This window comes from Hippichthys cyanospilos, chromosome 2, assembly GCF_059441005.1.
Source record: "Hippichthys cyanospilos isolate Australia breed blue-spotted pipefish chromosome 2, RoL_Hcya_1.0, whole genome shotgun sequence".
Taxonomy (NCBI): Eukaryota; Metazoa; Chordata; class Actinopteri; order Syngnathiformes; family Syngnathidae; genus Hippichthys; species Hippichthys cyanospilos.
In genome coordinates this window covers 799,692-805,691 of record NC_142370.1, presented here as the reverse complement: position 1 = coordinate 805,691, position 6,000 = coordinate 799,692, and positions in this window count along the sequence as shown.

Sequence of the window (6,000 nt, the reverse complement as noted above, 5' to 3'; positions counted from 1 at the left end):
TGTGCTCCACTCGGGCTGAAAACGCTTGTTTGGAACATTTCATTAATGTTGACTATAAATCATAAACTAAGCATTTCAGCTGAAATAATGAATGTAGTCCTCTTAATTCTTGCTTCTAAAGCATACGCAAGCAGAAATTTCAATGTACAATGATGTTTTTAAAAAAACAGTCAAAATGTGCTCCACTCGGGCTGAAAACGCTTGTTTGGGACATTACATTAATGTTGACTATAAATCATAAACTAAGCATTTTTCAGCTGAAATAATGAATGTAGGCCTCTTAATTCTTGCTTCTAAAGCATACGCAAACAGAAATTTCAATGTACAATGATGTTTTTAAAAAAACAGTCAAAATGTGCTCCACTCGGGCTGAAAACGCTTGTTTGGGACATTACATTATTGTTGACTATAAATCATAAACTAAGCATTTTTCAGCTGAAATAATGAATGTAGTCCTCTTAATTCTTGCTTCTAAAGCATACGCAAACAGAAATTTCAATGTACAATGATGTTTTTAAAAAAACGGTCAAAATGTGCTCCACTCGGGCTGAAAACGCTTGTTTGGAACATTTCCTTAATGTTGACTATAAATCATAAACTAAGCATTTTTCAGCTGAAATAATGAATGTAGTCCTCTTAATTCTTGCTTCTAAAGCATACGCAAGCAGAAATTTCAATGTACAATGATGTTTTTAAAAAAATGGTCAAAATGTGCTCCACTCGGGCTGAAAACGCTTGTTTGGAACATTTCATTAATGTTGACTATAAATCATAAACTAAGCATTTTTCAGCTGAAATAATGAATGTAGTCCTCTTAATTCTTGCTTCTAAAGCATACGCAAGCAGAAATTTCAATGTACAATGATGTTTTTAAAAAAACAGTCAAAATGTGCTCCACTCGGGCTGAAAACGCTTGTTTGGGACATTACATTAATGTTGACTATAAATCATAAACTAAGCATTTTTCAGCTGAAATAATGAATGTAGTCCTCTTAATTCTTGCTTCTAAAGCATACGCAAGCAGAAATTTCAATGTACAATGATGTTTTTAAAAAAACAGTCAAAATGTGCTCCACTCGGGCTGAAAACGCTTGTTTGGGACATTACATTAATGTTGACTATAAATCATAAACTAAGCATTTTTCAGCTGAAATAATGAATGTAGTCCTCTTAATTCTTGCTTCTAAAGCATACGCAAGCAGAAATTTCAATGTACAATGATGTTTTTAAAAAAACAGTCAAAATGTGCTCCACTCGGGCTGAAAACGCTTGTTTGGGACATTACATTAATGTTGACTATAAATCATAAACTAAGCATTTTTCAGCTGAAATAATGAATGTAGTCCTCTTAATTCTTGCTTCTAAAGCATACGCAAGCAGAAATTTCAATGTACAATGATGTTTTTAAAAAAACAGTCAAAATGTGCTCCACTCGGGCTGAAAACGCTTGTTTGGGACATTACATTAATGTTGACTATAAATCATAAACTAAGCATTTTTCAGCTGAAATAATGAATGTAGTCCTCTTAATTCTTGCTTCTAAAGCATACGCAAACAGAAATTTCAATGTACAATGATGTTTTTAAAAAAACGGTCAAAATGTGCTCCACTCGGGCTGAAAACGCTTGTTTGGAACATTTCCTTAATGTTGACTATAAATCATAAACTAAGCATTTTTCAGCTGAAATAATGAATGTAGTCCTCTTAATTCTTGCTTCTAAAGCATACGCAAGCAGAAATTTCAATGTACAATGATGTTTTTAAAAAAATGGTCAAAATGTGCTCCACTCGGGCTGAAAACGCTTGTTTGGAACATTTCATTAATGTTGACTATAAATCATAAACTAAGCATTTTTCAGCTGAAATAATGAATGTAGTCCTCTTAATTCTTGCTTCTAAAGCATACGCAAGCAGAAATTTCAATGTACAATGATGTTTTTAAAAAAACAGTCAAAATGTGCTCCACTCGGGCTGAAAACGCTTGTTTGGGACATTACATTAATGTTGACTATAAATCATAAACTAAGCATTTTTCAGCTGAAATAATGAATGTAGTCCTCTTAATTCTTGCTTCTAAAGCATACGCAAACAGAAATTTCAATGTACAATGATGTTTTTAAAAAAACGGTCAAAATGTGCTCCACTCGGGCTGAAAACGCTTGTTTGGAACATTTCCTTAATGTTGACTATAAATCATAAACTAAGCATTTTTCAGCTGAAATAATGAATGTAGTCCTCTTAATTCTTGCTTCTAAAGCATACGCAAGCAGAAATTTCAATGTACAATGATGTTTTTAAAAAAATGGTCAAAATGTGCTCCACTCGGGCTGAAAACGCTTGTTTGGAACATTTTATTAATGTTGACTATAAATCATAAACTAAGCATTTTTCAGCTGAAATAATGAATGTAGTCCTCTTAATTCTTGCTTCTAAAGCATACGCAAGCAGAAATTTCAATGTACAATGATGTTTTTAAAAAAACAGTCAAAATGTGCTCCACTCGGGCTGAAAACGCTTGTTTGGGACATTACATTAATGTTGACTATAAATCATAAACTAAGCATTTTTCAGCTGAAATAATGAATGTAGTCCTCTTAATTCTTGCTTCTAAAGCATACGCAAACAGAAATTTCAATGTACAATGATGTTTTTAAAAAAACGGTCAAAATGTGCTCCACTCGGGCTGAAAACGCTTGTTTGGAACATTTCATTAATGTTGACTATAAATCATAAACTAAGCATTTTTCAGCTGAAATAATGAATGTAGTCCTCTTAATTCTTGCTTCTAAAGCATACGCAAGCAGAAATTTCAATGTACAATGATGTTTTTAAAAAAACAGTCAAAATGTGCTCCACTCGGGCTGAAAACGCTTGTTTGGGACATTACATTAATGTTGACTATAAATCATAAACTAAGCATTTTTCAGCTGAAATAATGAATGTAGTCCTCTTAATTCTTGCTTCTAAAGCATACGCAAACAGAAATTTCAATGTACAATGATGTTTTTAAAAAAACGGTCAAAATGTGCTCCACTCGGGCTGAAAACGCTTGTTTGGAACATTTCCTTAATGTTGACTATAAATCATAAACTAAGCATTTTTCAGCTGAAATAATGAATGTAGTCCTCTTAATTCTTGCTTCTAAAGCATACGCAAGCAGAAATTTCAATGAACAATGATGTTTTTAAAAAAATGGTCAAAATGTGCTCCACTCGGGCTGAAAACGCTTGTTTGGGACATTACATTAATGTTGACTATAAATCATAAACTAAGCATTTTTCAGCTGAAATAATGAATGTAGTCCTCTTAATTCTTGCTTCTAAAGCATACGCAAGCAGAAATTTCAATGTACAATGATGTTTTTAAAAAAATGGTCAAAATGTGCTCCACTCGGGCTGAAAACGCTTGTTTGGAACATTTTATTAATGTTGACTATAAATCATAAACTAAGCATTTTTCAGCTGAAATAATGAATGTAGTCCTCTTAATTCTTGCTTCTAAAGCATACGCAAACAGAAATTTCAATGTACAATGATGTTTTTAAAAAACGGTCAAAATGTGCTCCACTCGGGCTGAAAACGCTTGTTTGGGACATTACATTAATGTTGACTATAAATCATAAACTAAGCATTTTTCAGCTGAAATAATGAATGTAGTCCTCTTAATTCTTGCTTCTAAAGCATACGCAAGCAGAAATTTCAATGTACAATGATGTTTTTAAAAAAATGGTCAAAATGTGCTCCACTCGGGCTGAAAACGCTTGTTTGGAACATTTTATTAATGTTGACTATAAATCATAAACTAAGCATTTTTCAGCTGAAATAATGAATGTAGTCCTCTTAATTCTTGCTTCTAAAGCATACGCAAGCAGAAATTTCAATGTACAATGATGTTTTTAAAAAAACAGTCAAAATGTGCTCCACTCGGGCTGAAAACGCTTGTTTGGGACATTACATTAATGTTGACTATAAATCATAAACTAAGCATTTTTCAGCTGAAATAATGAATGTAGTCCTCTTAATTCTTGCTTCTAAAGCATACGCAAACAGAAATTTCAATGTAGAATGATGTTTTTAAAAAACGGTCAAAATGTGCTCCACTCGGGCTGAAAACGCTTGTTTGGGACATTACATTAATGTTGACTATAAATCATAAACTAAGCATTTTTCAGCTGAAATAATGAATGTAGTCCTCTTAATTCTTGCTTCTAAAGCATACGCAAACAGAAATTTCAATGTAGAATGATGTTTTTAAAAAACGGTCAAAATGTGCTCCACTCGGGCTGAAAACGCTTGTTTGGGACATTACATTAATGTTGACTATAAATCATAAACTAAGCATTTTTCAGCTGAAATAATGAATGTAGTCCTCTTAATTCTTGCTTCTAAAGCATACGCAAGCAGAAATTTCAATGTACAATGATGTTTTTAAAAAAACAGTCAAAATGTGCTCCACTCGGGCTGAAAACGCTTGTTTGGGACATTACATTAATGTTGACTATAAATCATAAACTAAGCATTTTTCAGCTGAAATAATGAATGTAGTCCTCTTAATTCTTGCTTCTAAAGCATACGCAAGCAGAAATTTCAATGTACAATGATGTTTTTAAAAAAAACGGTCAAAATGTGCTCCACTCGGGCTGAAAACGCTGTTGGGGACATTACATTAATGTTGACTATAAATCATAAACTAAGCATTTTTCAGCTGAAATAATGAATGTAGTCCTCTTAATTCTTGCTTCTAAAGCATAAGCAAGCAGAAATTTTAATGTACAATGATGTTTTTAAAAAAACAGTCAAAATGTGCTCCACTCGGGCTGAAAACGCTTGTTTGGGACATTACATTAATGTTGACTATAAATCATAAACTAAGCATTTTTCAGCTGAAATAATGAATGTAGTCCTCTTAATTCTTGCTTCTAAAGCATACGCAAGCAGAAATTTCAATGTACAATGATGTTTTTAAAAAAAACAGTCAAAATGTGCTCCACTCGGGCTGAAAACGCTGTTGGGGACATTTCATTAATGTTGACTATAAATCATAAACTAAGCATTTTTCAGCTGAAATAATGAATGTAGTCCTCTTAATTCTTGCTTCTAAAGCATACGCAAGCAGAAATTTCAATGTACAATGATGTTTTTAAAAAAACAGTCAAAATGTGCTCCACTCGGGCTGAAAACGCTTGTTTGGGACATTACATTAATGTTGACTATAAATCATAAACTAAGCATTTTTCAGCTGAAATAATGAATGTAGTCCTCTTAATTCTTGCTTCTAAAGCATACGCAAACAGAAATTTCAATGTAGAATGATGTTTTTAAAAAACGGTCAAAATGTGCTCCACTCGGGCTGAAAACTCTTGTTTGGGACATTACATTAATGTTGACTATAAATCATAAACTAAGCATTTTTCAGCTGAAATAATGAATGTAGTCCTCTTAATTCTTGCTTCTAAAGCATACGCAAACAGAAATTTCAATGTACAATGATGTTTTTAAAAAAACGGTCAAAATGTGCTCCACTCGGGCTGAAAACGCTTGTTTGGAACATTTCATTAATGTTGACTATAAATCATAAACTAAGCATTTTTCAGCTGAAATAATGAATGTAGTCCTCTTAATTCTTGCTTCTAAAGCATACGCAAGCAGAAATTTCAATGTACAATGATGTTTTTAAAAAAAACAGTCAAAATGTGCTCCACTCGGGCTGAAAACGCTGTTGGGGACATTTCATTAATGTTGACTATAAATCATAAACTAAGCATTTTTCAGCTGAAATAATGAATGTAGTCCTCTTAATTCTTGCTTCTAAAGCATACGCAAGCAGAAATTTCAATGTACAATGATGTTTTTAAAAAAACAGTCAAAATGTGCTCCACTCGTGCTGAAAACGCTTGTTTGGGACATTACATTAATGTTGACTATAAATCATAAACTAAGCATTTTTCAGCTGAAATAATGAATGTAGTCCTCTTAATTCTTGCTTCTAAAGCATACGCAA